Source organism: Macrobrachium rosenbergii, chromosome 12 (genome assembly GCF_040412425.1).
Source record: "Macrobrachium rosenbergii isolate ZJJX-2024 chromosome 12, ASM4041242v1, whole genome shotgun sequence".
NCBI classification, from domain to species: domain Eukaryota; kingdom Metazoa; phylum Arthropoda; class Malacostraca; order Decapoda; family Palaemonidae; genus Macrobrachium; species Macrobrachium rosenbergii.
This window is the reverse complement of record NC_089752.1, coordinates 110,569,436-110,596,108: the sequence shown is the minus strand read 5'-3', so window position 1 is coordinate 110,596,108 and position 26,673 is coordinate 110,569,436. Positions and strand designations below refer to the sequence as shown.

The following is a 26,673-nucleotide window of genomic DNA, read 5'->3' as shown; positions in this document are numbered from 1 at the left end:
TTTGTATTAAACTACAACACATACCACCTCAAAAAGAGGTGCTAAAAATGGGAAAAATAGCAAGGCCTGCACGAACAACTCTGCGTATAGGACAAGGGTCCTGGGTTAAGTTGAAAGAAGTTACAAAAAAAAAATGAAGAAAATGAGGCCCCTAGCAGAGTATCTGCATGTTGATAATCTCATGTTAACAATAGCCTGACGGAAAAATGTCCTATTATGTTTGGAAGATATGATATTGCAACAGTGTAATTAGTGAAAATTGTTGTAGTTTACATTGGCAAGAACAGACCCAAAGGAGTAGGAAGAAATAGTCTGAAAAATGGCCATGGGAATCCCACGAACATGGAGAGGAGATTATTTCATATACTGAATGTAACACATGATGTCACAAGAGATGCTCAGAACTGACACGTTTAATTAGAATAATGGATTTTTTTATGGCAAATATACATAAATGATAATACTGAAGAAATTAAAAACAAAAGATGATTATGTTATAGGATAGGCAGACCTTACAGGTAGAGAATTTTGTTATCTTGGTGAATTAGCACTCTGTGAGGCTGGACTCAGAGAGCAGTAATGAAAGAAAAGAGCAGCAACAATCTGGGGAGTGGAAATACATCAGTGGAATGTTGTTAAATTAGTAATCTTGTTTAGTAAGAAAATTTACAATGAGTGCAAAGAAAATACAGTTTCTAATTTATGGATGAGGTTGCTTCCAGAAGATTGTATCACAAATGAAGTACAGTAGTGGCTGTGAGAAATTCAAGAGAATGGGAAAGAGATTTAGTACCTCCAAAACAGGGTTTGGACGTGCAATGAGGAGCAAGTAAAGTGGATGATACTAGAAAAAAAGCAGCAGCATTAAATTTGAATCTAAGCTGTAAGTGTACACTTTTGTTTTGTTAATTATTGTGGTATAGTTGAATATGGTCACAAAGTACTACTGTAAAGATTATCTTGGAACCAGTTTGGAGCAAATCCAAGTTAAAATAAAGGCAAGATTACAGCTTGAATGCAAATTTGTTACCCAACAAGCCAACCATACACATCACAAACTGTTTTTCACACCTAACACTTCCTCCAGGGATATATTACCTTACAGAATATAACAAAAATCTGTATCATATCTAATATAGATGGTACTGTGCTCTGATAAACTTCTATTGTATGGCCAAAACACACATTTTTATTAATTTACAAGTAAATACTGTACAAACATTTACAAAAGCATAATCCTTAAAAACAACAGGGAAACAGCAACAATGCATAATTATCACATTAATCAATGCCATTACACAAAAGCCGATATATACACAACTGTTTATGCAGAACTGGACTTGAGACAAGGCTATGGGTTAAAAAGCCTTTTAGTGCAGCAGATAATTGCATATTTCATAAGAATCGTTCAGATAGTGAAACAAGCATGAAATTTTGCACAAGTGCTCTTTAAAGTTCCCTCTATCAGAAAAGGGCGCTGGCCACGCAAAAAATTTAATATGGCGGCCAAATTCCAAGATGGCGGCCAGTATCGACAGATTTTGGCTAATTTTTCACTAGAATGGCATGTATTTGCTTCTAACAATATGGTAAAGCTCTTCCATACTATTTCTTGTGAATATTATGTTTCTGTAGCTTCCCAGTACAGTTTACCTTTAAATATGGGGGCTATATGGCTGCCAAGAAAAGGTAGAAACAATAATTATAATGAGAAATAATGCCCGTTCAACAATTATCGTTTTAAGCATGGATCTTGGTTTCTGTGGTTTTAGATCCTAAATGAGGCCATCTTTTTCGAATAACTCATCAATTTTGAAGGAAAATTAATAAATGTAAAAGAGTGTATGTCTGCACACAACCAGGGCACACTGGTGACATCACTGCTGTGTAACTCAGCATGGGGTTCAGTGCCAGCTAATCCAGCTTTACTAATCCTGTAGTCTTAGACTAGTAGTTGTAGTATAGTTTAGTTTAGTGTCCCAAATGCTTTCTAACAGCCCCAGACCAGCTATAGTTAGATAGCCGCACCTGAATAGACAGGATGTGCCAGCGCGGGAGAGCCGAGCCAAGGGTATGGGGGCTGTACATGATGGTTCATGTACTTACCGGATGGTGTACAGATCACACGGGACTTAAATGGCACTGGATGAATGATCGGGCTAGGTGTAGGAGACCGAACCTAGTTGAATCCCATACAGGAATGTGTGCTTTGTTTAAGGTGGTAAAGGATAACCCCTCGGCCTTAATCAAAAGTGAAATCATGGCAGAATGTGATGCCAATCCAATATTGAGCAGTAGAAAAACAAACTGGAGTTTGTGTTGTCTTTGTCAGAAGGACAAAAGAGGTGAGCACTTGACATCACCTCCAAGTCATCATGTCCTAGACCATGATGGGTACACAATGCTGGCAAGGAACATTCCCATGTTCAGTGAAATTAATGAAATGCCACTGATAATGGATCCAGCAAGGCTGGATGAAGGTGATGGCATAGAGGCCACTCTCAGGAAAAATGCAGCAAAATACCATGTGAACTGTCGCTTGTTGTTTAACAACACTAAACTGGACCGTGCAAGAAAGCGACAATCCAATGACCAGACCAGCAACACTGAGACTAGTCGTGCAAAACTGCGCCGAACCAGTCATGACAATAAAGTTTGCATTTTCTGTGAGAAAGTGGCACCTGCATCTGATCTCAGACAGGCTAGTACTAAGGGCCTTGACTTGAAATTGCGTGAATGTGCAGAGATACTTAGTGATGGCAAGCTCCTTGCTAAGTTGACTGGTGGGGATGTCATTGCACAGGAGTTTAAGTATCACCATGCCTGTCTTTGTGCCCTCTACAACAGAAAAAGGTCCTACCTGAGGAGCCTTGAGAAAGACCAAGGTAGCACTGAGTCAGAATCAGATGTGTATCCACTAGTTCTGTCAGAACTGATGACATACATTGTTGAAAACAACCTTTGTTCAGATGATCCAGTCACATTTCGGCTGGCAGATATTTGCCACCTCTACCAACAACGTCTGGAACAATTAGGTGTAGAGTCACCAAGTGTAAATTCCACGAGACTCAAAGACAAACTTCTGGCAGAAATTCCAGAACTTGAGGCTCATAAATCTGGCAGAGATGTATTACTTGCATTTCAAAAGGATGTGGGAAAAGCACTTGCTCAATCATCTGATCTTTCAGAGGCAGTTATCATTGCTAAAGCAGCAAATATTCTCAGAAAGTCTATACTTGATCATCAGTCATGGTTTGATGGCACATTTTCTGAGGCTTGTGTACAAAATTCTGTGCCTCCTCTCCTGCTCCAGTTTGTAGGGATGGTTGAGCATGGGGCTGACATCAAGTCACAGTTACGATTTGGAGCATCAAAGTCAGACCAGGCCATTGCACAGCTCATGCAGTTCAACTGCTACTCCCGATACAAAGAGGGAGCAACAACTCATAGACACTCCAAAGACAGAGAAACGCCATTCCCAGTCTACATGGGACTCTCAGTCTATGCCAAAACCAGGAAGAGAAACCTGGTTGAAATGCTACATCAGTATGGCCTCAGTATCTCTTATGACAGAGTACTGGAGGTCTCTGCACAGTTAGGAGATGCCACAGTTAGCAAATATGTGGAGGAGGGTGTGGTCTGTCCCCCAGTACTGCGAAAGGGTTGTTCACCACTGCAGTGATGGACAACATCGACCACAACCCATCTGCAACTACTGCCACTACCTCCTTCCATGGAACTAGCATCTCCATATTTCAGCACCCCACCAAGGAGAACACTGGACAGGAAAGACAGCAACTAAAGTTTGCACCTGAGAAAGTGAGGTCGGTGCCTGAATTGCCGGACACATTCACAAACATCTCACCAGCTTCCTTTCAAACAAAGAACCCTGTGCCACCAAACACTGCAATACCAAAGCCACCCACAGATATCTTGGGGCCACAGCTTGCACTGGAGTATCAGTGGCTAGACAAGGTCATAGTCACCCAGGAAATAGATGATGCAGTGAATCTGACGTGGTCAGCTCATCACGCTTCAATGAAGAGAAGCCCAGAATTTGAAGTAACCATAACTTCATTGCTTCCTCTCCTGCGTGATCAGGCTCATTCTGTTGCTACGATCAAACACGTGATGCAGAAAGTGCAGGATGTCACTGATTTTCTGAACCCTGGCCAGATACCCATAATCACAGCTGATCAGCCAATCTATGCCGCAGCAAAGCAGGTGCAGTGGCAGTGGCCTGATCAGTATGGCGAAGACAAGTATCTGGTAATGTTTGGTGGTCTGCACATTGAGATGGCAGCAATGACATCTCTTGGTACTCTTCTTCATGGCAGTGGTTGGACAGGAGCTCTGGTGAGGCAGGAGTTGCTTCATCTGGAACTGCAGAATCCTTCCTGTCAGCTGCAAGTGTAACCAGGACACGGCAGATGCACCAGGTTACAGCCTCTAGTTTGTACAAACTCCTGAGGACAGCATACACTGACTACTGTGCTGAGAAAGCAAACAACAATGAGCAGGCATTAGAGTTTGAGGAGTGGTGTGACCTTCGAAGACAGCAGAGTCCACAGTTCCACTTCTGGCACATGGTGTTGTCTATGGAACTTGTGATATTCCTACTGATCAGGTCCTTCCGTGAGGCCAATTTTGTCCTCTACTGCCAGGCATTGCATGAGCTGATACCCTACTTCTTTTCCAACAATAATACAAACTATGCTCGTTGGCTGCCTATTCACCTCAGGGACATGCTTACCTAGAGAGTTCACACCCAGAGTTGCACAAGGAGTTCAAGGCTGGCAACTTTGTTGTGCACAAGACCAGTCGCCAGTTCTCAGCAATGGCTCTTGACCAAGCTCATGAGCAGACCAATGCCTTTATAAAGGCTGATGGCAGAGCCATTGGGCTGACTGAAGATCCGTCAGCACTCAGAAGATGGATGGTGGCTGGCCCAGAGATCATCCGCTTGGTGTCTGCATACGAAACAGAGGTTCAAAGTAAGGAGTCTAATGAGCAGACAACACACCATGAACAAACACCTCATGTGCAGAAGACATTCTTGAGAGAGTCAGCAAGCTGTCATTGGCTTTGCAACACTTGGGAAGTCCTTTTCAGGAAGAGAGCCAGGATCTGTATTCCATTGACAACAAAGACATTGCCCACCCCAGCTCAGCAGAACTTCTACAGACACACCTTGACAGAGGCCGCACTAAATTTCAGAAGTTTTCAGACTCTTTGGCAAACAATGCAGTCTCCTTCTATGAGCCGATAAAGAAGAACAGAACTGACTTCTTCAGGCAAGAAGCTGCTCCTGTAGAACAGTCAAAGCAGAAACTTCTGAAGGAGGATTGCCAGCTTTTCTCAAAGCTATTTATATCCTGTCAGAGCCGTGAATGTGATCTGCAGGAATTCTTCCAGCACGAGAATCAAACATTCCCAGCTTCCCTTAGTGAGGGTGGTAGGCTGTACACATGTCAGAAGTCTCTCAGCTGACCTCGGTCCTGGAGAGTCATGTTACACTAGAAGACAAAGAACCAAAGACTGATGTCCTCATTGTAGATGGATCAGCTTTGGTCCATGCCTTGCCACCAAAGAAAGGAAAGACCTTTGAGGGCTATGCACTTTGCGACTTCTTGCCTGTGATACAATCCTATAGCAGCAAGTACACATCATCACATCTTGTATTTGATGTATACAATACATCCAGCCTCAAAGCTGAGACCAGGCTCCAACGTGGTCAGGAGGAAGGCGCAAGGTGACAGACAAGAACACAATTCCATCCAACTGGCGCAATTTCCTAAGACACGATGCCAACAAGACAGAGTTGTTCCAGTTCCTGGCAGACAAAGTTGCCCAGATGTCTGCCACAAATGTTGTCATTGCCACGAAAGGGTCTGCTGTCCTCAGCACTCATGAGGCTAGTCTTCAGGGACTGGAAAAGTGCTCTCATGAGGAAGCTGACACCCGCATCTTTCTCCATGCCAAATATGCCACAGAACATGGAGCCAAGACCATCACGGTTAAAGCAAATGACACAGATGTTCTTGTCGTTGCAGTCAGTGCTTTCTCCACTCTCCACAATCTAGGGCTAGAGAAGCTATGGGTGGCATTTGGCCAAGGCCAGAGCCTGCGCTGGATTGCTGTGCATGACCTGTGCAACTCTCTGGGCCAGGAGAAGGTGAATGGCATGCTCTTCTTCCATGCGTTCACAGGCTGTGATACAGTGTCAGCCTTCCGGAGCAAGGGCAAGAAGACCGCCTGGCAGACATGGAACATCTTTCCAGAGGCCTCCACTGTGTTCTCCAAACTGAGTCACTACCCTCTTAGAGTGGAAGAGAGTGACCTGAAGGTCCTGGAGAGGTTTGTCATACTTATGTATGAAAGATCCAGCACTGCTGGCACTGTGGATGAGGCTAGACTTGATATGTTTGCCAGAAAACAAAGGGCATATGAGGCCATTCCACCAACCAGGGAGCTCTCCTCCAACACACCAAGCGTGCTGCGTACCAGGCTGGTTGTGTGTGGGGCAGGCCACCCAGTGTCAGCCACAGCCAGAGAACCCTGCTGAGTGGGGATGGCAAAGTCTGGTGAAGCATGGCAAGTCCTCTGGACAACCAACTCGCCCTTAGCCAAGAGTTGCCAACAGCTTACCAAATGTGGATGCAAAGCAGGCTGTCGGAAAGGTGCAAGTGCTACAAGCTGGGTCTTCCCTGCACAGCTCTGTGCACTTGCAAATGTGAAGTCTAGATAAATATTGCCCTCTCTTCAGTAGATAATCTAGCTTGAGCATCCAACGTGTCATGCTATGCCTACCTTCTTATCCTCAATTTTTCAAAGGTGTAGGTTGAGAGACCTATACATAGATTGGTTGCGTTTAGTCCGTATTTCTCTTCTTTTCTTTTTATGGTTACAGTCTTAGACACAATGTTGTATGTGACCATACCATTACTATTTCAGTTGAAAATAGCATATTAGTTAAACTGTCTGATCACATGAATATACCATTAAATAAAAACAGTTGGTCTCTATGTCTGCTAGCGCTGTGGATAGAAAAAAAACTTTTATGGCAACTATTTTGTACGCCATCTTGGTTACAATTCATTTAGTAAGGGTTTTCAATAAAATGTGTGGTATGGAACATTTTTATAACCTAAAAGTCGAGGTTTAAAAAAAAAAAACTGGCATATTCCATCAATAGATGCTCCCAAACCAGTGAATCTCAACATAGATGGCGGCCATTTTGAAAAATAGCCGCCATCTTGGATTTTCAGGTGGCCAGCGCCCTTTTCTAAGAGAGCGTAGTCTTAGGAATGTTTGTGCCAAATTTCATGCTTGTTTCACTATCTGAACGATTTTTACAGCAATCTGCTGCACTATTTATGGATGTTCAACATACGGCCACAAAAACATGTCAACGTTTCATGTAAATAAAAATATAGTGCCACAGTACAAAATATCAGGGGTTGTGATAAATTACAAACACTGTATGTGAATACAGTACCTGTATTGTTCCATCACCATGCCTGCTTTTATTGTCAACTTTGAAATACCCCTGTACTTGTAACCCCAGCACCTTACTCTAACATACCAACTTGGGAGTTATCTGCTTACAATTCTGTAGATGTGCTCCTGTCTGTATAGAAGGCAGTCTATATTCAAGTGTCAACTTTATAGCAATAATCTGCTTTATAAACGATTTCCCTTATGCTACTCACAACATTTATCCATAAATTTGATTCTAAACAGTTACATTATGTAAATAAATACAGCTTTGATATAAAACTACAACCATTCGTTTATTTTAACTGAAATTTTTTTAAATGCTTCATCATGGTAACGGCTTTACCCAAAAGTTATTTATTGGGCAGAGATGACTGAACTAAATGTAAAGATATCTACTGATATAACAGTTTACTTGCTGATACTACACTAATAAACAACAACTAATTTATTACTGTGCTGTACTTGTATTCAAAGATAAATGTGTCCATCAAGGGTCAGCACTGAGCCCTTTCTTATCATAGTAATGGAAGAAACTACAAAGGGTGCCCTTAGGAACTCCTCTGTGAAATGGCCAAGTGGTAACAGAAGAATCAGAGGAAGAGGTGGTGAAAATGTTTAAAAGTGGAAGAGTGGAATGGAAAGAAGACGAAGGAGCATCAATATAAGAAAAAAAAAAGCTTAAGTTGACTAGACAGGAAGCAAACAGGAAAATTATGTGGCTGTTGGGGAAAAGGTATGGGGGTAAACTCTGTACTGTTTACCCAAAGTAATATATGGTGGCACAAGAAGTTCTGAGGATTACAACCTATATGGGGTAAGAGAATTTGTATGCTTGAAATGAATTACAAAAACATATGGGGAGCAAAGGGAAGTTAGGAACCCTTTTGTGATAGACGGACAAGCCTTAGAAGAGGTGCATTTCTTTTACCTTGGGGACATGTCATTCTGTGATGCTCAAGTTGAGAAAACAAGAGTAAAGAATATTTATAGCATGGAAGAAATAAAAACAGCTAGAGTACTGGTAAATAAATGTTACATTTGTAGAGAAAATAAACTTACAATGGGTACATAAGGTTGTACTACTCTATGCAGCAAAACTGACATTTTGAAAGCGTGTGACCATATAATGTTTAAGGCTGGAATGTGTTGAGACTGAATTATGAGAGCAGAGTTGGTGAATAACTGTGGTGTTACAAGGCTGGGTAAATAAGACAGATCTCAAAGATTGCAGGGTTTGTGTGATGGGAAGGGGTCAATATCAGTTGGTTAGCAAAGCAGGAGATATGGAAGCAGCAGGAAGAAAGATATATAAAAATGCCGAATAAATCATGGAGGAAGGGATAGATGAAGACCCAGACCTGATGGAAATTTCAGCAGAAACAGCACAAGACAGAGAAGAACGAAAAGAACTCTTTTAAAGTCTAAATCATTAAAGGGTAAACGACACAAAAAGGGTGTGATGATGATTACTTGTATGAAGTTTATATTGCAGCAGGCATGATAGAAGCCCGCCACACTGTATGTACATAATTATGGGCAGTAGATATTTTCCTATTAGTAATCCTTCACTATCCCTGCTGCTACTTAATGACAGCTAGGTATATATCATCATTAAAGTGAAAGTTGTCACAGTTGTGGCTGCATGTGATGGGGAGAACAGTGTTTGCAAAAGGTACAACCTTGTCTCAAGTCTAGGTCTGTATGCAAACAATGTATTTAATTGCTTTGCTTTATACACTATAATTATGTAAGTTTAATTGCTTTGGTACATACTACTGTATTCTTGCTCCTAATCTTGTTTTAGTTCAGTTTATGATAGCTTTTCCTTCATGTGATGTGACTAGTACAATTTTACATCTGTTCTTATACCTTATTTATTCCCTCTACTAGTACAATAAACTTAGTATTCTTTAAATAAATCATGAGCAAAATAAATTCTGCTAAACAATTTGAATTTTTCCTAGGTATACAAATTCAGGCTTTTATATTGGTGTATCTTTCACAGCAACTCATGCTGAAGGACACTCCTAAAGAAAATGTGATTGTTTGTATTCCCATAGGAACAAATAATGACTTTCAGAGGGGTTTAAGCTGCTACCAAGATATCATATATGTATTCATAGTTTTTCATTCATTTTGCATCTTCCTTATATGCATCACTGCATAACTAGATCTGTTGCTTATTGTTCGACAAATTGTTAGCACGTTCATACAGTACTGCTCTGCTTTGCTGTTCTTCACGTGTGTTTTATAATTTTACTTTGCATTCCTAGATCCTATTTTATTTACTTATGTTACATATCTAACATTACAATGACTTTGAAATATTCATTCACATAAAAATCTAATTCAGAACATCTTTTGTTTCATGAAAACAAACCTTTTATTTCCAATTATGCCAGAATATGCAGTTAGGAGCAGACAAAACCATAGTGCTACATAAGCTACCAAAGAGTGATGGTTACTGATGGCTGTGGCTTCCTGAAAGTTGTCTGAAGAGGATCTGGCTTGGTCATGTATGACTTGACCCATATTGAAACTTTGCTCTACCCTGACCAGATTCATCCCCATTTCCAGGTGGACTTTTGCAGCCTACTGATCCCTTTTGGTTAATTCATTGGTTCTTTTATTATTAATTGTGACCAACCCTGTATAACCTCATTAGCTATTCTCTTGCGTTGGGGACCACCAGTCCCAAGGGCATGACCAGACCAGGCTTTTCAAGCCTGTTTATCAATATAGAAAGGTAGCAGGCAAAAGCCATACAAACCAGGTGGTCTCTTGCCTTACTTGGTACACTCACTGTGTACGTATTCTTTCATCTAGATCACCTGTGGACACTGTCTAAACTAAATCCCCCGTATTCATGGTCTCATGATTCGCTACTCACCTATTCGCGGATTTCTCTGTGGAACATAATTCACAGTATATATCAATTATCGACTTGAGCACAAGAGACCACATACATCCTGGATTTGATATACAATTGACATAACAGAGACATATGTTATATTCCTAAGTGCTCCAGGAATTATTAGGGGAAACAAAAGCAAAAATATAAGAAAAATGTAAGAAACAATACCCTACAATGGTAAGCCAATGTCCATTAAAATGGCCCCTCTGGCCTAACATTTGGATGGTTGTTACTAGCACCTAACTCAATAAGCAAACCCTAGAGAATGTCCTAAATATTTTCAGTGAAATTTTTAAAATACTACTTTATATCCGCGCATTAAAGAAAGTGATGTCTAAAATCTATTCAGAATGTCAAATGTCATCTTCATCTTGACCCAACGAAATGTTGAACAAATTTGTTCGAATACTATAATGTTAAAAAAATTTGCAGTTCATACTCTGGAGGAATGTTGCCCTATAACAGGATCACAGCAAAGAAAGATAAAATCACAAGACATTGAGACCGACAAGCATGAAAGATATCACTTAGCTCTCTTTAAGAGAATTCCTCTCAGCTCAGAAACACCACACAGTAAAGTTCTGTCACTTGATTTAGCTATCAAATGAATCCCCATAACAAAAAGAAAACACTTGAGAGATCCTCGAGATGGTTGAACAAAGTGAAATGGAAAATGAGTCAACAGCTCCTGAGCACAAGATCAATGTGCATGACAATCCAATGGAGCAAACAACTGGGAGGCAAGACAAATAAATCCTACTAAAGGAGGTGATTCTATCCACCGCTAACTATCACTACTAATTTCACTGCCTGTTTAAATATCTGGCTTGTTTGCTCATAGCATAAGTGAAAGCTAAAAGGTTTGTAACTGTTTGCGTGCATTTCCAACAGAGGGAGTTATATACACAGAGCTGGGTTAGGCTACTAGTCCATCAGGGGACACCTTTAAAAAATAATAATGAAAATAAATAGCTTTATCTATTTTTGAACTGGCCCATAGTGGTCCTCTTCTCTCGCTTGTACAGTATCCTGTTCCATAATGAGGGCGCTCATATGTTGAAAACACTACCTGGAATATAGAGAGCATAGTTTAGCATATAGTAAATTTGTCATCTCAACACTTGCAGAAGAATCTTGGCTTCAAAAACTGTCTTTAAAACTAGTTGACTAATTACTTCAAGGAAACTAAACTCTTTGTAACACATATTGAAAGATTACTACAATACATGAAGATTCTCATAACAGAGTTGATTTAATCTCGCACTCAGATTCTTTCAAATAAACCTTTAACATAAAACCTACAGTTGAATACTTCACGTCATGGAGAGAACATTACAATCCAGATCATCTAGATATAGTGCAACATCCATTTGGGAACAAGTTCTATATCTTTCTACCAACATGTACTGTACATAGTTTGATCTCCTTTCTTCCTGGGAATTAAAACTCTTCCCTGCATTTATTTTTAGATTTTTACCATTTATCTATCCACCTGGATCACTTCTGCCTAGTCAAAGTACCATTTAAAAGCCAATCCTAAGAGTCTTTTATGAAGGGTGAACAGGACATAAACTTTTGGTTTTGGTCAATATTTTGACCTCTAATGTTATTATTTTTCAACATTCTACAATACAGTACAAAAATTCAGCTTCAGAATTACACCAAAACCAGCATCTTACTTTGAAATGTAAGTTCACAAAATGATTTCTGACTCACTGGTCTTGATCATTCTATTATGGCTTTTGTGTATAAAAGCAATGAAGAATAAAACATTTGACAATGACCTGCATGACTTTTAATTAACATTCCATATGGTTAACAATAAAACTAAGCCTTCAAATCATCTTGCAGCTCTCGTTCTGGTGAAGCTGTCTAAATATCTTGTAGCACTAGATTTCCAAACACTTAGGGTTAATAACCTTAGAGGCTTACAGGTACAAAATCAATTTTGTTCATTAATGGTCTCTGATAAAATTAGAAATTCACTAACAAAAAATTAACTAATCATTGACATTGGCTAAAATGACTTGGTATGAGTGTAGCTATACTCTCACCCTACCGGACCCTTATTTTCTAACAGTAGTGTTAAGTAGTTTAGCTAATTCGAGTCCAAGTTTTAGATTATCAAAGGATTGACCAGAAAGACTTACTCAGAAAACAGGATTGAAAGATGAAGCAAGAGAAGATAGTCACTGAAGAATAAGATGGCTGGGTAATAAGAGTGGAGAGGGCACTGAACACACTCAAAAAAATAATTACAGTTGATAACTGTTTTTATCTCAAGCAACTACATGAAAAGGATCATGGAAATAGGAAAATGTTATAAATATATTTGGAACTTTGGTTTTAAACATCATAACACAAGTAAAGCTATTAGATAGGAAATCATATAGCAGAAGGTAATGGAAGAATCATCAACCTTGTGATAATATTACACCATGGCACAAAAGCAAAATTGATCAGGTGGGAGCTCTAAATGCAGATGTCCTGATATTAAAAGCAAAACCAAACTAAAAAGTCATAAAAAAATGTTTATAAGATGGTAGAGTGAACAAAAAGGAAGGACTGAAAATCATTGTGAGCAAGAAAGTTGCCAAGAAAGTGGCCAGGTGGATCCTGTGATAAGATGTCTGACAGAGTACTGTATTATGCATTCAATGATAGATGGAGTCACAGGAGATGCTCAGGATCACAATATATGAACGAAGTAAAGGGATTGATACCTCAAATGTATGGAAAAAATGTAAAAACAAAGGAAAAGGACCATGGAGGCACTGTACAGTATGAGGTATTAACATTTCTTACACAACTAAAAAGATATGGCAATGATTATTAGGAAACAGATCTAAATGAAAAATTCACAATGCACTCCACTCAGGGATTGACATCATCAAAGAATGGTTGTAGGGACAAATAAGATAAGAAGATTTCTAACTTAAGGGAAATGTCTATCATCTTCCTTTAGAAGCTGCTCTGGTTTCGGTTTGCTCTCTATAACTGGACACTTAGGCATGAGCAGAAAGGCATGCAATGAGTAAGAGTATGTAACGTGGCCAGAAAAGCTTGGAAATTTGTGCCAGTCACATGTCTGGATAATAGTAGAGCTGAATGCAAGTTTAACACCAATGGCTTGTAAGTTATCTGGTAGATATTGCAAGAAGGATAATCAATAAATTTCCTCTTCAACTGTGGCAGAAAACGAAAAACAAAAAACCTCCTCCTCCTCCTCGTCTTCTCTGCTTAATCCCTTCTCAGGGATGCTTTTTTTATGGGCCTTTTCCAGGGGTTTCAAACACTCACTGAACGGCTCATTAGTAATGTTAGAATATCAGAAGTTGGGAGGAAGTGTTGGGTTTGTACAGGTTTACTGATATACTGATGGGGAGAAAAATTATTAATGACTGGTAAGATACTGAAGGCTGCAAGACCCTTTCATCTCAAGGGGAATGCACAGATGATGATAAGGATCGTCTACAAAAGATTATTAACAGTCCCCAATGTCTTTCTTCTACTCTTGTAAGGTTGTCCCAAAAGGATTTATTTCAACAATAAGAGGAGACAATTGAAGCTAGACAGAAGAAGTAACTAAGCAGCCAAAAAGGAAGAGACAAAGAGGAATGGACGAAGAGTAGACAAAAAGCAATGCAGCTAGGCCTATGAAGGGATGCTGCAAAACACATCTTTGGTACCTCCTAAGAATGGTTTGGACATGCAATGAGAAGGGATTAAACAGTCAGTCAGAAAAGCAGCAGACATGGAAGTAGCAGGGAGATGATCTGTACACAAGCCCAAGAAAAACAGAGAAAGGGAATACACAAAGACCTAGGCCTGATGGAACGCCTGGCAGAAAGACCACAGGACTAACTCCCTGAAAAAACATTTATGATGAAGTACAGTACAGGTTGTTGTGTTGAAATATCTTTTAGGAAGGTTCACAGTTAGTGGTCTCTGATACTGCCTCCATAATCTCAAAATTGCTCTACTTCTAATACTGCCTCTATTTGTATTTTCTAAAATCTCAGCTATTGGTAAAATTAAAAATACAGTTCTGAGCATTTGTAATTGTCAACAATTCAACAAGTGCTGCATAGGAAAATTTCCTCAAACAGAAAAATTGAACTACAGCACATACAATACAATATAATGAAGCTTTGAGAGGAAAACAGTGAAAGATAGCAATAAACCTAACAGTTTTGCATGACCAATGAGACATGGCTTGCAAAAGGTTGGCTTAAAGAAACTGTTCTCAGCGAGGTGTAAAAACCTCTATAACATATCATCCTGTGGATAAGGTATAACCTAGGTCCCTTTCAATGTGTAACACCTAAAGTGTTTTCACCTACTCATAAGATAACCTTCCATCATTGTCAACTTAGGAGTACTCAATCTTAATCATAATTACTCTTACCAAATATTTGTGTGCCAAACTTCGCAGCTTCCTGCAACTTCAATGTAGACTGTTGTCAGTGGGTTCATTCTTAACGAGAGGTAGAATTATATATTTTTTTCTTGATCTGCTCATTCCAACTGCTAAAAAAGAAAAAAAATTGCTTTCACTCATTAAAAATGATATTTTAATGATAAAATAAAGTTTGTTCATACTTACCTGGCAGATATATATATAGCTGTATTCTCCGAAGTCCGACAGAATTCCAAAAACTCGCGGCACACGCAGTGGGGCCAGGTGGTTAATACCCATTCCCGCCGCTGGGAGGCGGGTATCAGGAACCATTCCCATTTTCTATTCAGATTTTCTAGTGCCACTGTCTCCTGAGGGGAGGAGGGTGGGCACTATGATTATATATATCTGCCAGGTAAGTATGAACAAACTTTATTTTATCATTAAAATATCATTTTGTTCATGCAACTTACCTGTCAGATATATATATAGCTGAATCCACCATTGGAGGTGGGAAGAGACAGAATAGGATTTAGGAAACAAATATATGTAGGCGATTGACGCCTTGGTTCCTTACTTGTTAGCATAGCTGACTTCGTGATTACAGTCACCGAAGCCTGCTTCTGCTTTACTACAGTCTCCAGCAAGGTAGTGACCTATATAGCTGGTGAGTTCTAGATGATCTGTCCACGGGGCATGACCACAATGGGACTAGATCATAAGACCAACTGACAGCTTTCGACATGCCCCTCTCCTGGTCCTGGGAGTCCGACAGAGGTGGGAAGTCCCAGGCCTATGTTAGCATAGCTGACTTCTGGGAGTGATTACTGTCACCCAAGCCTGCTTCTGCTTTACTAGAGTCTCCAGCAAGGTAGTGACCTATATAGCTGGTGAGTTCTAGATGATCTGTCCACGGGGCGTGACCACAATGGGACTAGATCATAAGGCCATACTGTGAGGGCAAAAGGAGCAACGACCAACCACCTGACCTAGAGCGTCAACAGGTCCTGCCGGCGGGACACCAGATCGGGGGAAGCCTCCGTAACCCTCTTGCGGCTTTCGACATGCCCTCTCCCTGGTCCTGGGAGTCCGACAGAGGTCCAGGCCTAGAAGCGTTATGGGACGGATCTGACGTAAAAAAACAAAATCAAGATTAAAATATACTTCCTAACCTCTAAAGGATAGGATGAGTATCGCTCCTGCCCGCAACACTGTGTCTGCAGAAGCGACAACAGGTCCTGCCGAAGGGACGCCAGATCGGTGGGAAGCCCCGTAACCCTCCTGTGGCTTTCGACTTGCCCTCTCCCTGGTCCTGGGAGTCCGACAGAGGTCCAGGCCTAGAAGTGTTATGGGGCCGATCTGGAGTGCGGAAACGTATGGTCCTAGCGAATAGCAGTCTTCGTATGTCGTCTTCACGTCCCGCAAGTAATGTGAAGCGAACACCGAATTGCTTCGCCAGAAGGTGGTACCCAGAAGATCGCAAAGGGACATGTTCTTCTGGAAAGCCACCGAGGTTGCAATGGCTCTAACTTCGTGAGCCTTAACTTCAAAAGACTCAAGTCACTGTCTTGAACGTCGGAAAGTGCGTCTAAAATGGTGCTTCTAAAAAAGCACGCCAGTGCATTCTTAGAAAGAGGCAAATCCGGCCTCTTGACAGAGCACCACAGACTGTCCGAAGGACCTCGACTTTCCCAAGTCTTCTGCAAATAAAATTTGAGAGCCCTGACAGGACACATGACTCTTTCTGGTTCATGTCCGAGAATTTCCGTCATACCCTTAATCTCGAAGGTCCTGGGCCAAGGGGTAGACGGGTTCTCGTTTTAGCAAGAACATACGGCTTAGAGAACATACTGCATTATGGCCTCTAAAACCTACATGATTATTGATAGCCTGAAGTTCACTAACTCTCTTCGCCGTAGGCAGAGCAGTTAGGAAAAAAACCTTCCTTGTCACATTCTTGAGACGCCGAAGAAAGAGGCTCGAAGGTATTTGACATAAAAAATTTAGGACGACATCCAGGTTCCAGGGAGGCGTCCTGGAATGAGGTACCTTGACAGTCTCAAAGGATCTCAAGAGATCGTGAAGATCCTTGTTGTCGGCTGATAGTCTGAATGCAGTTAGACTCAGAGCGGGGAAGTTTTGAGGTACCTTTCGAAATGGGGCTGCCTGAGCAGATCTACCAAGGGACGTCCCCATAACCTCCACAGCTCTGACATACTTCCTCGTGAAGGGTCCACTCGGTCGGTAGAAGCTGCCGCTGTCGACCGAGAAGGTCCCGCGGATATTCTCCACTCCTGCAACGAACCTCGCAAGGATCGTGAGGGGAGCGCATGGGCCCAAAGCAGGATCTCCTTCGCCAGGGGAACAGGGACCAGGAACAAGTTCCTCCCTGTTTCTTGAGGAATGCCAGGGCTGTGGAGTTGTCTGAATTTACTTGTACGACTCGGCCTGACACTTGGCTCTCGAAGGATTGAAGGGCCAGCAGGATCGCCCCTAATTCCTTGAGATTGATGTGCCAGGACACCTGTTACCCTCTCCAGGTGCCTGACACTTTCTCCCCTCCTAGTATTGCTCCCCATCCCTCCCTGGGAGCGTAGGAAAACAACACCAGGTCGGGGCTCTGAAGGCATAGAGAAACCCCTTCCGCCAACCTCGAGGGGTCGAGCCACTACCTCAGGTGAATCTTGAAAACAGGAGAGATCTTCAGGGTCTCCTCTAGATTCTCCTTGTCTATTCAGTTTTCCGCCAGGAAAAACTGGAGCGGCCTGAGATGAAGTCTTCCCAGGGAAACAAACTTCTCCAGAGAGGAAATGGTCCCCAGCAAACTCGTCCATTCCCTCACCGAGCATATTTCCTTCCTTAGGAAGGATGAGACTTTTTCTAAGCATTGCTACTGACGTTCCTGGGATGGAAAAGCTTGAAAAGCCACTGAATCCATCTGAATCCCCAGATAGACGATGGACTGCGTCGGGATCAGATGGGACTTTTCTTCGTTCACTAGAAGTCCTAGGGACTTTGTCAACTCTAAATTCGCATTCAGGTCCTCCAGACACCTTGACTGTGAAGAGGCTCGGATGAGCCAATCGGCCAGGTAAAGCGAGATACGAATACCCGCCAAGTGAAGCCATCTCGCCACATTTCTCATGATAAACGTGAAGATCATGGGAGCTGTGCTTAGCCCGAAGCAAAGAGCTCTGCATTGAAACACTCGTCCCCCTAGTACAAACCTCAAATACTTCCTCGACTGGGGATGTATGGGAACGTGAAAGTAAGCGTCCTGTAAGTCCAGAGCGACCATCGAATCTCCTGGTCTTAATGCTCCTAAAACAGACTGGGACGTCTCCATCGTGAACTTCTCCTTCACCATGAAGCGGTTCAGTCTACTGACATCAAGGACTGGACTCAATCCTCCCGACTGCTTCGGAACTAGGAACAGTCGGTTGTAGAATCCTGGGAGTCCAGCTCCAGGACTTGCTCCACAGCTCTGGCTCGAGCATTTGCTCTAATAGCTCGAAAAGGATCTGTTGCTTCTCTTGAAGGAATGAGGACGACAGATCCCTGGGCGACGTGCACAGAAGTGGTGAGTCGAGAAAGGGGATCTTGTATCCTCTCTCGATAACTTCAAGGGACCATGTCTGCCCCTCTTACTCTCCAGGCTCTCGCAAACGAAAGAAGCCTGGCTCCTACAGGTGTCTGGAGGCGCTGCAAATCACTTCCTGCCCCAAGGTTTAGGCGGGGCTCCGCCTCTGAAAAGACCTCTACCTCGGGGAGAAGATCTAGAGGAAGAAGCTCCTCCACGAAAGGGCTTCTACTTCCTGGAGGTCTGACCCGACAACGACATCAAAGGGACTGCCGGGCGTCTTGACGAGTGGGCCAAGAGGTCTTGAGTGGCCTCCTTCAAGCTGGAGGAGAGATCCTTGAACAAGGACTGGGGGGAAGAGATGGCTCGAAAACGGGGAGAACAGCAAAGCCCTCTGCGACGGAGAAACTGACTTTGCAAAAGTATGACGCCAAAGGCATCTGGTGTTCCCAGGCGGTCACCCATCCAAGTACTGACCAGACCCAACGTTGCTTAACTTCGCTGATCGCACGAGAAGCGGTGCTTTCAACGTGGTATGGCCGTTGGCTGGTAGGGCCATAGGCTGTAAAGTTACAGTACAAGGCCCTCTTCTTCAAGAGGCCCGTACAAAAGAGGGAAGCCAGTTCCTCTGAGCCATCCCTGACTGCCTTGTCCATGCAGTTCAACACGCTGGACAGCTCCCCAGGCAGATCGAGTCGGGACTCCTAATCCTGACGTCTAGAGCCCCAAACACCAGTCCAGGAAATTGAAGACCTCCATGGTTCGAAACAGTCCTTTCAAATGGTGATCCGTCTCCGACATAGTCCAGGACACTTTGGCAGCCGACAGGAGGGACCTTCTAGGCGCGTCGACCAAGCTAGCGAAGTCTCCCTGGGACAACGAAGGAACTCTTGAGCCGACGTCCTCCCCGGTCTCTTACCACATACCTGCCTTGCCGCTCAGCTTGGACGGAGGCAGGGCAAAAGAAGTCTTGCCTTGGGTCTTCCTTCCTCCATCCAAGTGTTAACCTTCTTGAAGGCCTTCTTCGTCGCCAGAGACGAAGTCATCTTGACAAACCCCGGCGCTCTCCTCGTCTAGGACGAAGCAAACTGCGAAGGAGGAGAGAGAGTGGCCGAGGGTTTGAAACTTGTCGCCAAACAAGTCCTTAAGAAAGGCCGGCTAACACCTGGTAGTCCGTAGACCGAGGAAGGGGAGGCTGCTCAAGGACTGCAGGCTCCGACTCACAAGAGACTTCTCCCTCTTCAATGGGAGAAACGAAGGCCTTGCGGTCCAACACGCAGATGGGATCTACGCTTCCCCGCAGACTTTGATTGCTCTGAAGCTTCACTTCGAGCAACCAAAGAGGCGTCCTCGAGTCCATCCGGCGTCCTGCACGGCAGCGAGAGGAGCGCCCTGACGAGCAGCTACAGAAGCGCCCAGGATAGCTGCTTGCGGAGCGTCACGATGGCGGTCCAGCTGGCGTCCTGCACGGCAGCGAGAAGCGCCCTGACGAGCAGCTACAGAAGCGCCCAGGATAGCTGCTTGCGGAGCGTCACGCTGGTGGTCCAGCCGGCGGCCCTGCACGGCAGCGAGAGGAGCGTCCTGAAGAGCAGCTACAGAAGCGTCCAGGATAGCTGCTTGCGGAGCGTCACGATGGCGGTCCGGCCGAGCGTCCTGCATGGCAGCGAGAGGAGCGTCCTGACGAGAAGCTACAGAAGCGTCCAGGATAGCTGCTTGCGGAACGTCACGATGGCGGTCCAGCCGAGCGTCCTGCACGGCAGCGAGAGGAGCGTCCTGACGAGCAGCTACAGAAGCGTCCAGGATAGCTGCTTGCGGAGCGTCACGCTGCAGCAGAGCGTCACGATGGCGATCCAGCGAGCGGTGAACACGACTGGGAGACGAAGCATGCTTGACAGAAAGGCCCCCCAGTCAATATATTGTGAAATAGGCTACCTACTTGGGAAGTCTCAACTCCCGCTTAGCCTACGAGTACTAGAATTTGGCTCGCCTACGTTAGGCAGGTAGATTTAAATCAGTCTCGGCGAGATAAAACCTATTCTCGTCGTTTTAACTAAAATTATGGTAGGTTATCTCCTCACCCTGACTAAAACTAATGTTTGATACCGACCTGAGTAAATTATGGCATCTTTAACGTTTACCGTGCTACTTTGAACTCGCGAAAGCGTTTGTTTACTTTTTACTAGGAGGCAGCCATTTGCCTACGTGACGTCACTCTAGTCCCGCTGCTCTCGGTAGACTATCTCCAAAAACAAACCTTACATTTCCTTTAATAACTCCATAAGTGTTTGATTTTGTTGTAACAACATAGTTACGAAAACTTTATTGGACATATCCTCTTCAGCGTCCGCCTTACGAGTCCGTTTTCACGACGTGCACTTTGATTGACCCAGCGTTACTATTGTTTCTTCTTTATTATCGCTTGACTCGCTCAATCTATGCACCTTCGCAATAGATAATATTTTGTTAGCCATCTTCCAGATGCAAAAAAGGAGCACTATTAGTGCGAGAATGAAATCCTGAACTAAAAATTAGCAGGGTGGGAGGCAAAGTAAGCGATCATTTATCAAGCAAACCTGCCCCTACACCTCATGCATGTAAAGTGAGGATCTACCGAAACTTTCGGTAGCCTCACCTTAAACTCATTCACACAACATACTCTGAAGCTAGCATAACTAGATCCAGACATCATCCAAAGAGCAATCAAAAGCAAATTCCACAAAAGCGTATGCCAATCCACAATCCAAAGACAAAAACCAAAAGTCAAATAGAATACTTAAGTGGAAAATAACGAGTTTACGAAATCCAAAGACGGAGGTACTGAAAACAGTTGTTGACAGTACCGGCGACAGAGAAAATCTGAATAGAAAATGGGAATGGTTCCTGATACCCGCCTCCCAGCGGCGGGAATGGGTATTAACCACCTGGCCCCACTGCGTGTGCCGCGAGTTTTTGGAATTCTGTCGGACTTCGGAGAATACAGCTATATATATATCTGACAGGTAAGTTGCATGAACAAATCAACAATTTCACAATCGGGTTTACACACTGAAGAAATTGCCATGACTAGCTTCCAGAAATTTTACTGATGTTATGAATATTGCAGCTATCATGCATCTGATCAAAAAGTTCATACACTTTCAGTATTATAAAACAATTGTGAAAACTCACTTCTGGAGCATAGATGTTTCTCATGTATAACATCTGAACAACTGTCAAGAGCTCTGATGATCTTGAAGGTAAACGATGTGAAACAGGCGTTTTGTCGTCAATGAAGCCTTACTGCAAGTAAAACATTAAACATTTTACAGACTCATAGATGAACTGACTCAAGAACTTAGATTAAGATTAACCATTACAAGTCAAGAGTACTAAAAAAGGGTACACCACTTTGCTTTGATCTTCATCATCCTTAAAAACATCACACATTACCAATAGTTATTGTAGACCTTTGCACTGAAAAGACTTGCTTTATTTAGTTAGTGTGTTTTTGTTCCATAAAAGGAATTAAATTTTAACAAATCTGTAGGTGTATGTGATCAAAACCTGCTAAGATTCTTATCTGCAGTGTATCGAGATGAACATTTGTAAAAAAAGAAGTGGCCAAGGGATTTAGATCCAGATGCATGTATACAAGGAAAAGAGGAGCAATTAGTTAAGATAGTGGTAGATATGGTAAGAGGATGAAGGCTAGTCGGAAGGCCAAGGTAATCATGCAGAAAAGACACTGATCGACAATGACATGTATAAGATGGGAATTAGGCCAAAAGTGTCGGAGAGCGAAAAACAGAAAAATAATTTCCTATATCTTGTCATGGGGAAATCTGATGGAACAACTTTAGTAGGGATGGCAATGATAGCGCTGTTAAAGTTAACTGACTGATACTAGAGGTGAAACACAAGCCAATCTCTGCTCAGGGAATCTGCCAAAACTGTGTCTACCTTCACTCAAGTAAGAACTAAAGTGGTAACTACTGTACCTCACAAACAACGAGAACCAAAGGATAATATACAACAGCAAAGGCCTGTATAAAACTGGCTATGACTTACCACAACCAATTTTCAAGTATTCTTTAATAGTCTTTCAACTCCTAGTAACATCTTCAAATACTGATCAAGGACAAGCAAGAACCACACATACAAAAAGTATCAAGAGACTGCCAGCACTGTTTGGGGCTATTACATGAACAAAATATGATATTTTAATGATAAAATAAAGTTTGTTCATACTTACCTGGCAGATATATATATAGCTGTATTCTCCGAAGTCCGACAGAATTTCAAATTTTGCGGCACATGCAGTGGCCGGTCAGGTGGTTAGTACCCATTCCCGCCGCTGGGAGGCGGTATCAGGAACCATTCCCATTTTCTATTCAGATTTTCTAACGCCACTGTCTCCTGAGGGGAGGAGGGAGGGCAATATAAATATATATATCTGCCAGGTAAGTATGAACAAACTTTATTTTATCATTAAAATATCATTTTGTTCATGAGACTTACCTGCCAGATATATATATAGCTGAATACCACCTTTGGAGGGGGTAGAGACAGCCAAGAATTAGGAAAAAACCAATTATTGGTAAAATTATTTTGGTTCCTTATCTGATAGCGTAGCTGACTGAGTGGTTACTGTCACTCTAGTCTGCTTCTGCTTTACTAGAGACCCCAGCAAGGTAGTGACCTATATAGCTGGCGACTTCTAGATGATCTGTCAACGGGGCGTGACCACAATGTGACTAGATCATAGCCCATACAAAGAGGACAAAAGAGCATTACTAACCACCTAACCAACACCTAAAGCGTTAGTTTGCAAAGGATTGGGAAGACTGCCTCCAGTAGTCGACCCAACAACCATAAAAACACAATTAAAAGGGGATAGGATCAGAGTTACCCCTTGTCCCCAAGGTTGCTGAAGCAGCAATGTATGGTCCCAGCGAAAAGCAATTTCGTATGCTACCTAAACATCTTGCCAAGAGTGTGAGGCAAACACCGAATTGACTTCGCCAAAATGTGGCACTAAAAATGTCACTGAGTACCATATTTTTCTTGAACGCCATGGAGGTAGCAACTGCCCTCACCTCGTGAGCGTTAACTCTCAACAACTTGAAGTTGGAGTCGTCACAACTAGAGTGTGCGTCCTTATGACGTCCCTAATGAAGAATGCCAGTGCATTCTTCGACATAGGTTTAACTGGTTGCCTCACAGAACACCATAAAACATCCAATGGACCACGAGTGTCCTGTGTTCTTTTAAGGTAGTACTTGAGAGCTCTAACTGGACATAGAACTCCCTCAGGTTCCTGTCCAATAAGGTCTGCTAAACCTTTAATTTCAAAGTGTCTAGGCCAAGGGTTAGAAGACCTATCATTCTTAGCCAAGAACTTAGGGCTTAAAGAATAGACAGCATTGTGTTCCTTGAAGCCCACATGACGGCCTCGAACTTCTCTCACTCTCTCACTCTCTTAAGAGCAGTGAGGAATGCCGTTTCGAGTAACATCCTTAAGAGATGCAGAGTGGAGAGGCTCAAAAGGACTAAACATCAAAAACTTGAGCATTACGTCCAAGTTCCAAGCAGGGAAATCAGCTGAGGAACCTTGGACGTCTTGAAAGAGCTCGTAAGATCGTGGAGGTCCTTATTGTCAGACAAAGCTAATCCTCTGTGTCTGAATACAATCGAAAGCATGCTCCGATAACACTTGATAGTCGGAACTGCTATATTGAGTTTTTCTCTTAAGTAAAGGAGAAAATCCGCAACCTGGCTCACAGTGATAGAGGAAGAGGAAAAGCCCTTCTTTCTACACCAACCTTTGAAGGTTGCTCACTTCGCTAGATATATCCTTTAGATGAAGAACTTCTGGCTCTAGCGATGGCCCGTGCCACCTGGCCAGAAAAACCCCTTCGCTCTGACCAAGTTTCGATAGTCTGAAAGCAGTCAGGTTCAGAGCGGGGGAGATTCAAAGATATCTCGTGAAGTGGGTTTGTATGAGCAGGTCTGCTCTCATAGGAAGGGTCCTCGGAACGTCTACCAACCAGAAGAGAAACTCCGAGAACCAGTGGTTCGAAGGCCAAAACATGGGGATGAGAGTCATCCTCGTCCCTTGTGAGGCCGCGAACTTGCGTATGACTTCTCCCAGAATTTAGAACGGGAAAAAGGCGTAAACATCTATTCCCGTCCAATCCCAGGGAAGAGCAACTATCGCAACTGCCCCAGGGTCGAGTACAGATGAGCTTTACAGAGGAGCCTCGCTGTTCTTGAGGTCGTGAAAATATCCACAAGATGGCGACCCCAAAATTTCCAAAAATCTTGGCAAACCTCCTGATGAAGGGTCCATTCCTTCGGCAGGAGTTGATGGCGCCAACAGAGCAGGTCTGCTCGAACATTTTCGACCCTGCAACAAAACTTGTGAGAATCGAAATGTTGCGAGCATAGGCTCAAAGAATAATCTCTCTTGCAAGGCTGAACAGGAAACAAAGTATTGTCCGAGTTTGCTAGAACTACACGATTGCAAACTTGGACCTCGAAGAATTGGCGAGCTAAAAGATAGCCGCCAAATCTTTGAAGTCGATGTGCCAGGACACCTGTTCCTCTCTCCAGGTTCCTAACACTTTCTCTCCCTCTAGTGTTGCCCCCAACCTGTTGACGACCCGTCGGAAAACAACACTAGGTTGGGGTTCAGAAGCTTGAGGGAGATCCTTTCTGCAATTCCGTTGGATCGAGCCACCACCACAGATCCTCTTTATATAAGGAAGAATTCTCAATTCCTCTTTCAAGTCTTCCTTGCTTTGTCAGTTCTCCAACAAAAGAACTGAAGAGGCCTGAGATGCAGACTCCCAGAAAACAAACTTCTCCAGCGAGGAAATGGTCCCCAGCAGACTCATTCCTTCCTTCACCTAGCATGTTTCCTTTTCCAAGAAGGCCGAAACTTTTTCGTACATAGAAGTTGCCGTTCTTGCGACGGAGACGCTATAAAAGCCGCTGAATAGATCTGAATTCCCAGACACAATGGACAGTGAGGGGATCAGCTGCGACTTCTCCACAGACCAGAAGTCCCAGGGACTTCACGAGTTGCAGAGTCAACTGAAGGTCCTCCAGAACTTTCCTCCGGACGACGCTCGAATCAACCAGTCGTCCAAGTAGAGTGAGATCCTGACGTGCGACAGATGCAACTGCATCGCAACGTTTTTCATGAGCATGTAAACACCCTCGGAGCAAAATGTGACGCCAACAGCATCTGGTGTTCCCAGGCGGTCAACCATCCAAGTACTGACCAGACCCAACGTTGCTTAACTTCGCTGATCGGACGAGAAGCGGTGTTTTCAACGTGGTATGGCCGTTGTGCAGAGTCCAAAGCAGAGAGCCCTGAACTGGTACGTCTAGTCCCCCAAGACAACCTGAGATACTTCACCGAACGTGGATGAATTGGGGCGTGAAGATAAGTATCTTGGAGATCCAAAGATACCATCCAATCCCCGGGATGAAGGGCTCCTAGTATTGACTGCGAGGTCTCCATCTTGAACTTTTCCTTCGGACCAAGTTGTTCGACCTGTTGACGTCCAAGACGGGTCTCCAGCCTACTGAAAGTTTCGGGACTAGAAACAATCTGTAGTAAAATCCCGGGAACACCGAGTCCAAGATCTGTTCCACTGCTCTCCGCTCGAACATCTGTTCGAGCAGGTCAAACAATTTTCTGTTTGACAGGAAGGCAGTTGGGAAACAAAAAACAAAAGAGGAGACAGGAAGGGAATCAAGTAACCTCTCTCTAACAGTAGGAGGGACCAAACGTCTGCCCCTCACTCTTTCCAGGCTTGTGCAAAAATGAAGCCTGGTTGCAAAGGAGTCTGGAGATGAAGGGAGTCACTTGCTACCTCTCTTGGAAGTGACATTCCTTCGGGAAAAAACTCTTTCTCGTGGTGCGGGTCTCGTGTTGCTTCCCATGGAAGCCCCTTTGTTATGCAAACATTTAGCTTTCGTTTACTTTTTGTATCTGAGATCGGTGCAAGCGTTATGAAGGAGATGCAGTTTGAATGTCGATAACTTTAGTTTTGAGAAAAACGATATTTTTGCTTCTCTGTGTATTTATTTGCTTGCCGTTACACAGTTTGATGTTTTTATGACATAATGAAAAGCCAAAAAATAGACCTGCAAAGTAATATAACTTCACTAAATGAAGCTAAATGAAAGTGTCAAAACACGGCTGAGGTTGGCCAGTGACGTTTTACTTAGTCAAGCTCTGAGCTGCTACTGACTGACTGCCACTGACTGCCCTGCGGCATTCCTGTCCCA

At 43.2% G+C, this 26,673-nt stretch overlaps 1 long non-coding RNA gene and 2 other non-coding genes across 3 annotated transcripts in view; all 3 read right to left on the bottom strand.

Annotated features, from left to right (window-relative positions):
- Nucleotides 1-1,166: 1,166 nt before the first annotated feature.
- LOC136843864 (uncharacterized) overlaps nt 1,167-26,673 on the bottom strand; it is a 30,679-nt gene continuing 5,172 nt past the window's right edge. Inside the window, exons 2-5 of the long non-coding RNA XR_010854703.1 lie at nt 21,562-21,672; nt 14,823-14,944; nt 7,372-11,483; nt 1,167-1,367 (exon numbers count right to left, since the gene is read on the bottom strand). This is a non-coding gene — a long non-coding RNA (uncharacterized lncRNA). The remainder of the gene's footprint in view (nt 1,368-7,371; nt 11,484-14,822; nt 14,945-21,561; nt 21,673-26,673) is intronic.
- On the bottom strand, nt 18,822-18,940 carry LOC136844525 (5S ribosomal RNA). Its single transcript, XR_010854910.1, has one exon. It is a non-coding gene; the product is annotated as a 5S ribosomal RNA (ribosomal RNA).
- Nucleotides 25,610-25,728, bottom strand: LOC136844511 (5S ribosomal RNA). The gene has a single exon (XR_010854905.1). It is a non-coding gene; the product is annotated as a 5S ribosomal RNA (ribosomal RNA).